Below are 12053 nucleotides of genomic sequence, written 5' to 3'. Positions count from 1 at the left end.
ATAACAGCACTTGTCATCTGTCCCTGAGGCAAGCTAAGACAGTGATTTGATCAATCTATTTATTTATAGCAAATGCAATTAAACTGTCAATTGTTTATATGCAGCACTTGTATAATATTGTTTGCTCAGGAAGTAGAGCAGGAGAAATAGCAAGTGAGGACAGAGTACTAGAATGTTGAACAATCAGTGAACATTTTTAACTAGACCCAGAGGATAAAAATGTAATAACGCTTTCTTGAGAGACATTCAAGGGTCAACTCATTTCCCTATTAACCATTGTAAGGAGGCATTTGATAATTACTCTGCTTTCAAACTGTACTCTTGTGGTGTTGTTAACAGAGCCTTGCAACAAACTTGCCATTTACTTCATCAGAAGATTTAGCACAAGATAACTTAATGGCATTTTGCCATCTGGGTATTGTGTAATTTAGTACATATTGTTTTGATGATAAAAACAGACAAAAAGTAACAACAGTTTTACACTCACTCTTGTTGAAGGGAGTGCAACACAGTAGGGTATATGGTAAAAAAGCTCTCTCAAAGTTGGTTATAGGGGAAAAAGGACCTCTCACAGTTGGGTGGCAGAGGGAAAGATCAGCCCGTTAATCAATTCCTTTCAACCTCAGAGAGTAGGCTAATTTGCATTTCTGGGACAGGTTATAAACTTCAAGAGATGCCAGCGATCCAAAGTATTATTAAGGCTCTCAACTCCCTCTGGCCTCCTTTTGTCACACAAATATGCTAACTGCCCTGATGGCCCACTTCCTGTGCTCTGAGCCTGCCATGAAGTCTACTGCCTTGAACAGGTGTGGGGTCAAGGGCTGAACAATTCGCTTGTTTTTTTACACTTAGGGAAATGGCTGATTTGCAGAGAAACAGACATACTTTCGTTCCTTCCATTCTGCTGTGCTGGGCACAGAAAAGGTTTAACACATAAAGGGACTGACAAAGATAACATTATTTTATCATGCATGAATCAACTCAATGTAATAACTGCTTCTTTACTCTCTTTTTGGAAGACTAGAAAATGTGTATAACCCATCATTATTGCGATATGCGTAAATGGTTCTACAATAGTTTAAAGGAGGCTACTCTTTGCCTTTCCAAACAAGCTTTCACCGTTCTGTCAGGAGTTTCTCAGTCTCTCCAGTGTCAGACTGTATGAAAAAGTCAAAACCAAATGTGTACTATCTTAGACTGTATGTTTGTAGTAAGCACTTTGGCAGTTGGAATAGTCCAAACATTTGTGCAATTAATAAATTGGGGCAGTTGAGTATTTGGACTGTTTATCCTCCATGGAGTTTTACCAGCTGATCACGAGGGAATTCGCTACTAAAGGTACGAGCCTCATGATTTATTACAGGCTTATATTTCAGACAAAGCTACTTTGTGAGAAACATAAAAAGCACATGAAACACAATGCTCTAACATGTTGTTCTACTTAGGCCTATGTGAAACATTAAAAGGGATCTTATTGGTCGCCTTATTGCTAGCACCACTATTCATTATTTTGGCATCTTCTCCTCCATACACTTGACAGAGTCAGTCTCTGAGACCTTTTAGGGTCATTAAGAGTCATGTGAAACGACAACAGGCCCCTTGCCTTCGATGGCCACTTGGTTAATGTGTGGCTTATCTTCAAAACAGAGAGACCAGCAAACCGGGAACATTGTAATAACATTAGCTAAGATTCCCATTAAGTTTTATTTAGGTTTTTATGTAACATTAGGATGATAACATCCAAAAACTTTCAGAGAATATTTTTGATAAAATCTATATATTTATCAAAAAATGTTTTAGATTAAATATAATTGGAGTGTTCTAACATTCACTCAAATGTTGAACACAACATATGTAACAACCACCATAGAACATTCCCCAAAAGGTTGTATGTTTATATAAAATATTTGCCTGATGTTGCAAGAACATTCCTATAACACATTTAATCTGTTCTTTAAAGGTTCCCAGAATGTTTCATTAGGTTGCTTGCAGTTTGGGGTTTTAGTCTGGGTTTCTGTACAGCACTTTGTGACACTAGCTGGTGTAAAAAGGGCTTTATAAATACATTTGATTGATTAATATTTTTCATCAAATTGTATGATATTTGGCTGAAATCAGTTCATAGTAGTTTGACCCAAGTATGACATTTTTTTTTAGCTCGTACATTGACAAATTTGATCATAAAGTTACAGGTCCCCTCCCCCCATGTAAAACACCTGGATTTAGGATACATTTTTTCCAACAATTGTTTACAGACAGATTATTTCAGTTATAACTCACTGTATCGCAATTCCATTGGGTCAGAAGTTTACATACACTAAGTTAACTGTGCCTTTAAACAGCTTGGAAAATTCCAGTAAATGATGCCATGGCTTTAGAAGCTTTGATAGTCTAATTGACATCATTTGAGTCAATTGGAGCTGTATCTGTGGATGTATTTCAAGGCCTAGAATCAAAATTGTACACCTCTACAAGTCTGGTTCATCCTTGGGAGCAATTTCCAAATGCCTGAAGGTACCACGTTCATCTGTACAAACAATAGTACGCAAGTATAAACACCATGGGACCCCGCAGCCGTCATACCACTCAGGAAGGAGACACGATCATCTCTAGGAGACAAAACTCTTTTTTCGCACCGAAAAAATCCCAGAACAACAGCAAAGGACCTTGTGAAGATGCTGGAGGAAACAGGTACAAAAGTATCTATATCCACTGTGAAACGAGTTGTATATTGACATAACCTGAAAGGCCGCTCAGCAAGGAAGAATGGAAGAAGAATCCACTGCTCCAAAACCGCCATAAAAAAGCCAGACTACGGTTTGCAACTGCACATGGGGACAAAGATCGTACTTTTTGAAGAAATGTCCTCTGGTCTGATGAAACAAAAATAGAACTGTTTGGCCATAATGATCATTGTTATGTTTGGAGGAAAAAGGGGGATGCTTGCAAGCCGAAGAACACCATCCCAACTGTAAAGTACGGGGGTGGCAGCATCATGTTGTGGGGGTGCTTTGTTGCAGGAGGGACTGGTGCACTTCACAAAATAGATGGCATCATGAGATAGGAAAATTATGTGGATATATTGAAGTAACATCTCAAGACATCAGTCAGGAAGTTAAAGCTTGGTCGCAAATGGGTCTTCCAAATGGACAATGACACCAAGCATACTTCCAAAGTTGTGGCAAAATGGCTTAAGGACAACAAAGTCAAGGTATTGGAGTGGCCATCACAAAGCCTTCACCTCAATCCTATAGAAAATGTGTGGGCAGAACTGAAAAAGCATGTGCGAGCAAGGAGGCCTACAAACCTGACTCAGTTACACCAACTCAGGAGGAATGGGCCAGAATTCCCCCAACTTATTGTGGGAATCTTGTGGAAGGCTACCCGAAGCGTTTGACCCAAGTTAAGCAATTGAAAGGCAATGCTACCAAATACTAATTGAGTGTGTGTACACTTCTGACCCACTGGGAATGTGATTAAAGAAACAAAAGCTGAAATAATTCATTCTCTCTATTATTCTGACGTAACACATTCTTAAAATAAAGTGGTGATCCTAACTGACCTAAGACAATACATTTTTACTCGGATTAAATGTTAGGAATTGTGAAAAAACTGAGTTTAAATCTATTTGGCTAAGGTGTATGTAAACTTCCGACTTCAACTGTACATAATGTTGGACATTTTTTACAACAATGGTTGCATCTTATAATTTTAACACATTTAAACTGCTTGTACTGCTTAAAACTGTCATTGCGTGTGCATCAAATGGCTTTGTTTTAAAAAAATGAAGATAGAGCCTCCTGAGTGGTGCAGCGGTCTAAGACACTGCATTGCAGTGCTTGAGGCGTCAGTACAGACCCATGTTCGATCCCAGGCTGTGTCACAACCGACAGTGACCGGGAGTCCTATAGGGCGGCGCACAATTTGCCCAGTGTCGTCCGGTTTAAGGTGAGGGTTTGGCCGGGGAGGGGGACTTTACTTGTCTCATCACGCTCTAGCGACTCCTTGTGGCAGGCCGAGCACCTGCAGGTTGATTTCGGTCGTTGTTGAACGGCTTTTCCTCCGACACATTGCTGGTTTCCGCGTTATGTGGGCTGCTGTATCGTCATTAACAGTGGTTCAGTGTAAATTTCAGAGTTTGGTGAGTCTGACATGGTGGCTGTTGTTGTTCTTCCATGCCTAAGTTCCCTAACATTGAGTCTGAGAACTGCCAGCACACAGCTGACACAACGCAATGTTGTCCACTATAGTATTAACCATTACAAGCCTGAAAGAACGGGCTCAGTGGGCTGGGAGCTTATATCCATTCATGAGCTTGCCTTGACTGACAGGCGTTGCCAGGTAACAAGGTAAACAATGGACCACATCATTGATGACCAGGTAAACAATGAGCCACATGTCATTCCGAGCCTAAATACTGTACTATACCTCAACCCATTTTCTCTGCAAAATGCTCTCATGGTCAACAGAGCTGATCATGGACTGTTGGATATCAGACAAACAGCAGCAATACACATTTATATTGTTTTGTAACTAATTACAGAATTACAGAATATTACAGAATATTACACTGATACACGTCACAGGAATTAGTAAAGCCTGAGTCACTTTAGGAGCGTAGACATAAGGGAATGTACATGAAAAGCCAGATAATTAACTCTCTGCGCAAATTTCAACACGTGATGAGAAAAGACAATCGTAAAATACAGTTTTACAAGTACACAGCATATGAAGAGGATGGGAGCATTTGAATAACTTCTGTATTCTGTGTGCTGATTGACCATATGAAATTAAAATGCTATTTGTCTCTGTCACCTACAATACAGTCCTCAAATGTGAATTGCCATTACATCTGGAGAGAAACTTAATGGGGATTTTCATGCTGAGAATGTTGTGGTAAAAACATTTCAAGAACATTTCGAAAATGTTATTCGGTAAAACTTAAATATAACGTTTTCTAAATGTTCTTGAAATGTTCTAAGGAATTCAAAGACGAGGTAAAATGTATAGTGTGAACAATGGAATATTATGTTAAGCCTAAAACAAATACGATATGAACATCATAAAAACTGACATTTAATTCTTACAACATTAAGGGAATATAATGTGCAACCTAACTTAAACATTGTATAAATGTCAACACAACTGAGCATATTTTGTGAACCCATCTCCTGTAATTTTACATTTGAGTCATTTAGCAGACGCTCTTATCCAGAGCGACTTACAGTACTGAGTGCATATATTTTCATTCTGGTCACCCCATGGGAATTGACCCCACAACCCTGGTGTTGAAATTGCCATGCTCTACCACGTGAGCCACTTGGGACAACCCAAACTGTTCCAACAACCAAATTAAACGTTCTGGGAACCATTAAAGAACTCAGAAAGGCTGTCCTGTCAACATTCTTGTGTCATCAAAGCAATGTGTTGTGCACCCTGATACAATGTCAGCACAACTGGACAGTTTTAGTGTTTTGGGAACATATCTCTTGTCATATCCCCGACCTTGAATCACTGGTGGGTAGAGGCTCTTTGATGAATAATGTTGGGTGAGTAGCAATACAGTAGCATCCCTCAAATCTCCTCTCCTTTTGTTCAGCAGGGTGATTAGACCTCTGTGATCTTTCTATGCCTGTAAACATTACAAGTCCTTTGTTATTCTCCCTTGGTTCGAGGGTGAAGAGATCAGACATTCTGGGCTTCAAGGAACAAATTCATTTCCATGGGTAAGTTGTTTATTTGCTTGATACATCAGGGGAATAGGTCGCTGTTTACACTCGGATACTGACCTGACATCTTATCTCCAGGCACAAGAAGAAACCATTCTGAATCATCCTTCAATCATCCTATTCTCCCAATCACAAAACTTTACAGCAGCATGTTAGATTACTCGGAAACCACCGGTTCTTATAGGGAGACAAAAACATATGTATGGTTCTACTCCCAAGCATCAGCAAGCCTCTTAGGACCATGTCGATCGTATGATAATGGAACACCGTCATGTTGAAATTAGCAAGTCCACTGGCACATCTTCTGTCTGTGTGTGTCTGTCAGTCTATCCATTTCCTCTCCTCATCAGCTATGAGCACCCTGCAAGTGCAGCTTTCACTTTCACCAGTTCTGTGCTGCACAGTCTAATCTATTCCGACTTCCTCCTCCTCAGCAACCTCTGACTTCCCCTCCTCACGTCAACACACAACAAACAAAACTCACTAACAGAGACCCACACATTAGTTAACAACAACATTGATGCATTCATTACTTCTCCTCTCATTCCTCTGCAGGAAATCCGAGGTTGGGTGGGAAGGCGGTGAGAAGAAGAAAAGGAGAGGGGCAAGAGAAAAAAGGAGGAGGAAGCGGCCAGGCAGGAGGAGATTAATTGAATCCTCAGCAGGCCAGCGTGTGCACTGGTAGCCCCTGTTAATTAGTCAACGTCAGGACACATTAAGAGAGGGAGCGGGTGTTGGGCTCTGGCTGGATGGGGTTCAATCACTATGACTTTCAGTGTCAGGTAAAAGGAACAATTTCACAGCAATGTACAACATCACGATACGCTTTGTACTTTGCAGATACAAACATTTGATCCACAGGAAGGAATAAGTCCTAAAATGGACACAACACGTGTTTCAGTGAGGAATACAGCCCTCTGTTCAACACTAAAGTGTTTCAAAGTGCAAAATGATTCCCTGTGGAACCAAAACAACTGACACTTCCAGTGTACTCTCTGCACGATTAGAGGAGGAATTATACCAAGAGTCAATAGAAGCATCCACAATAACATATTTTAAATCAAGATAACGGAGTCTGGTACTGACATGGCTAAAGAGCAGAAAGCTCTCCCACCCACCCAGGATCTTTGAGGATTGGAATAGTATAGAAAAACTGATCCAACATCAGATCCAACATCACCATTATGTTCATGCTTTAAAAGCCAAACCACAGTGTGTAACTATAGAAACAGAGGCCACCATTGCATAGAAGATAGACTAACATGTCCAGCGGTGTAAAGTAAAAATACTTTAAAGTACTACTTAAGTAGTTTTTTGTGGTATCTGTAATTCACTATTTATATTTTTTGACAACTTTTACTTGACTACATTCCTAAAAACAAGAATGTACTTTTTACTCCATACATTTTCCTTGACACTCAAAAGTACTCATTACATTTTGAATGCCTAGCAGAACAGGAAAATGGTCTAATTCACACACTTATCAAGAGAACAACCGTGGTCATCTACTGCCCCTGATCTGGCAGACTCACTAAACACAAATGCTTCGTTTGCTATCGATAAATAAATAAAAACAAGAAAATTGTGATGTCTGGTTTGCTTAATATAATTAGAAATAATTAATACTTTTGATACTTAAGTATATCTTAGCAATTACATTGACTTAAGATACTTAAGTATATTTAAAACCAAATACTTTTACACTTTTTCCTCATTGAGTCATTTTCTGTTACAGTATCTTTACTTTGACAATTGGGTACTTTCTCTACCACTGAACATGGCAAGCAGAATCTATAACATTACTTAAAAATCCCATAAGCGTAAAGAATAATAGAACCAAACGCATACCAATTAATCTTCCAAACTCGTCCAACTCCATACAGTATTAACCTCATGAAAGACTGACAAATGGAACTCATTACCAACCATAAGCTTGAGACTTCACAGCGGACACAGAAACAGGACCTGCTTTTACAGGACATCCTTCCATGTAGCCTACTTAATTTCCTCCCACAAATGTTAATCCTTTGAAGCAAGGAGGACGTAAAACAAACTAAGAAGCCATGTTTTACAAATAGGCTAGTAATAAATCGAGGTAAACTTATAGTAAATCGATAGTGCGGACCTTTACTGATGAATCAGGATATTTCATGTACTGTAGCCATACTACGCCAACTTCTTGTATCATTAAGTGAGGTCCAAGGGTACGTTCAGCAGCTCTAGCCTGTTAGAAGAGCACCCTTATACAAGGGAATGTGTGTACCGGCATATACTGTACATTGCAAATGGGTTTTGAATGGTGTACAACGTCAGCACTGGGATTTGCTGGGGAACCAGACAATATTAAAGTCTCAAATGAAACCCATTTTGGAAAATGTAATTTTGTACACCAAGACACGCAGCCCAGTGTATACATGTAAGACATGGGGCCCCATTCATCTCACTCTCCCCAAGATAAATGGAATGAAATTATCCCTGTGTAGCTGGGTAAGGTGCCTCGGATTTCAGGAAACAGGGCCTTACTTTTACGGAATATATGATATATTTCCCATCAGCCTTTTGTAGTGAATGCACCCATTCAACCATCCCCACTAGGCTTCTAGTTCATGTATTGACTAATGGAAGTGAACTAATCACTCTGTGAACCAGTGAAGTTTATAATATGGCTAATGATTGTAAATCCATTTGTAGAGGGGAACGCTGCCCTGGTGAACTGATCCAAGCCGCTAGAGAAGGGGACAGCTTTGTCAAAAGCAGCAGTCAAGCTCCACCAAATATGCAACATCAAGGTCTTTTGCTGACAGTAGTCTGGCTGTGCACTGTTCATATCTGCTTGCCTTATTATTTGTGCTTAAATCCTCTCTGTCAAGCGCCATGCTCAGATTCCAACAACTAATTTAATTCCAGCTATGTGGCAGGGTGCAGGCAGGCTCCTAGCAAACCAAACGTTAATGCTTCAGCATTAAACGTGAGACAGCGATGCACAGTAGCCTGATGAGACACAGCTCCCTTCAAGTATAGGTTCATAAAACAACCAGGGCCTGGTTTCCCAACAGCAATGGAACTTAGGCTTATGAGTGTTTTAACGATGCATCTTTCCCACAACGGCCCAAGATGTATCATGCATTTTCCAAAACACCACACAGAGCAGCCTGGTCTCAGACTAGACGTAACACAGTAAACTCACATCTGGGACACTCAAATTAGTACAATATGTTACGTTTGGTATGGTTATTTAAGACAGATGATTAATTAAGGCAAAAAAGGAAAGTAGGGTGGTTGGTCAGGATGGATGGATGTGCATTTAATGTGAACGTCTAGCAACCCAAAGGTTTGCGAGTTCGAATCTCATCCCAAACAGCTTTAGCATTTAGCTAATTAGCATTACTAGTATCAAAATGGGACTACATTTATTGAACATGATATGTATTTCAATATGATTGAAATAGGCCTATAGCCTACTGTATCTCTATATTAATGCCGTCTTCCTGATTTTTCATTTTAACAATTTTTTTATACATCGGTTGTTTGTATCAATTGCAAAGACATTGGCAACTTTATAGTCAACTTATCGTACGTCACAGAGTGACGGATAAACCATATGATTCTATGTTTAGCGGAGATAGTCTATAAAGTGACGTGGGAGGATGTAAAAGCGTCTAACGATGCACTTCTACGTGGCAGGTGTTAGATTACGAGTGTTTTCAAGTGCAACGCTAATGTCAATGGTTTTGGAAAACAGCTCTGAGATTTAACGATGCTCCTACGAAGGTTCTAATGAGGAATTTAGCCTTAAGATGCTTTTGGGAAACCGGGCCCAGGTAGACAAACACTTTTAAGTCCAAATTTAAGTGACACTTTGGTCACACTTTATTTGGATAGTCCGGAGTATGACAGATGGTCATACTATCAACAAACAATATGTTAATAGGCAGCTGCTTGTGAAGGTTAGGTTTAGAATAAGGGTTGGGGTAAGGGTAAAGGTTCGAGTTAAGTTTAGGGTTAGGATAAGGTTAAGTTTAGGGTTAAGTTAAGGGTTAAGGTTAGGGATAGAGCAAGGGTTAGGGTTAGTAGATAGTTGAAATGTTACTGATAGTCTATCTGTAGATGCTCTACAGACTATCCAAATAAAGTGTTACTGGCGCTTTTATACACCATTATAATAACAATTGAAAAACTAAAATACATTAAGATGTTTGTGCATAGAGATACCAAAGTGAAAAGCAACATGTACCACAAAACATTGCACCTAACTCCAAACTGTATACCCAGAGGCACAGCATCTGCTATCAAAAATAAAAATCAAGTAAGTATGATCTCATTGTACTATTTACCATTAGTCCTTGAATGTTCCATGACTTCAACTGAATTGCATGAGTTCTTTAGACACAGCACACTGCTGCAAAACATGTTCAAAGAAGTATACATTTACACAAAGGTGTAAGCATTTACTAGCTCAATTTCTCCCTTAATGGCCCCATTACTTTCCTAGCCTACCAGGGGAACCATTTACATTCACAATGCAGGTCCCTCTCCTCTGGGTCTCTAAATTTAGCCAGCAGAGCTTGTTACAGAGCACAGAGGGAGGGGTGAGGAGCTTGTACAGGCCAGGGCAGAGTGAATGAGTGAGAGAGGAGAGCTTGTATAGGGCACAGTGAGAAGGATGGAGGAGAGCACAATGCCATTACTGAAGCGTCTAGGTAGTGTGGACATGCCGTGGGTAGAAGTAAATCCTAAAAGGAAGGAATCACAAGGAACCTACTGTAATTATAATTAATATTGTGCTGCATTTATATTTTAATGCATTACCATAAGATATTATCCAATTTGATCAAGCATTAAAGATGCACTGTGTAGAAATTGCTCCGGCATTTCCTGGTTGCTAAAATTCATTGTACCATTAAAACTGCTGTGAAATATATTTTCCATAATCAAAAATAGATTACATTTCTATGGGAAGTTGGTCAGATCACCCAAAAAGTTATATTGCAGCTTTAAATACAGGCCATCTTGACTAGTTTGTACATTAATTACCGACCAATCTATCCATATATACTTTATCTTTTTCAAATTAAAATCTTACTGAGAGAAAAATAGTTTGGGCATTCATTTTAAGATAAATAGGTGAGACAACCACATATCACAATCATAGTAAATAGATTTTTCTCAACAAAGTAGTTATCAGCAAGAAACGGCTGTCACGTTTTAAGAGGCAAAAAAAGCTTGACATTGTATAGCTAGCAGTGTGGGCTGTGGAAAACTTCCAGGACAGACCAAAATAAACTGCATGAACACTGACCCTGAACACGTCGACCTTGCTTACCCAAGCCTTCTTCACACACGGGTTTAAATAAATTACTCCACCATGGAAAGCATGTCAGAAAGGGTTTTGCCTAACAGTGCAACCCATAACTGGTAACAATCTCTGGGCTATTTTGAGTAGATAGTCACACCAGGTTTGTCTTGACTGCTACAAGGAATAGCCATAGCGTGTAAACTCAACATTAACTAAAATGTATTTAAATCTCTCAACAATGAGCACATTTTATTCCCTATACCCGATACTGTAACTTAATTGATCAAGTTTTACTAGTTACACTTTGCAGAATTCATTAATATTGTATGATTTTCTGGGGGCTGATGTGAATTGAATAACCAATGGAGTAAGTCTGTGAGAAACATTTTAAAATATTACAAGTTCACAACACCACTTGAGTTATTGGCACCCAATATGTAATTTGGCCAAGAGACCTTACAAGAATGCTAATATTTCCTGACAGGGTGGATTTTGGTTAAATTGCATCAACAAGAGTATTCCAAGCTATTGCAATACAACAGTGGGAAATGTATTTACTTTTATCCATCTCTTGTGAACAAAAAACAATGATTACGCTTCTGGGGCAGCTGGGATATTTTCTGGTCATAGCCCAATGAGCAGGCAAATCCTCGCCAGAGTGTGGAGTCTGGCGATAAGCCATCGTTTTTTAAACCTGGCTAGGCCACGAAGAAGAGAACAAACTGAGGCAATACCATTCCCAAACAGATTATTTAAAAAAATTGAATTGTACCAAAGTCTCTTTTAACAAAGAGAGAAAATTAAGATCCATCACAGCAATGTGTTTCAGATTTGACGATTGTAGTTCTACTGTCGGTAAATCCAACCGCTCCAATGTGTTTTAGGTTTGAGGATTGTAGTTCTACTGTCGGTAAATCCAACCGCTCCAATGTGTTTTAGGTTTGAGGATTGTAGTTCTACTGTCGGTAAATCCAACCGCTCCAATGTGTTTTAGGTTTGAGGATTGTAGTTCTACTGTCGGTAAATCC

This window comes from Salvelinus fontinalis, chromosome 30 (assembly GCF_029448725.1).
Source record: "Salvelinus fontinalis isolate EN_2023a chromosome 30, ASM2944872v1, whole genome shotgun sequence".
NCBI lineage: Eukaryota > Metazoa > Chordata > Actinopteri > Salmoniformes > Salmonidae > Salvelinus > Salvelinus fontinalis.
Note: the sequence above shows the minus strand (reverse complement) of the source record.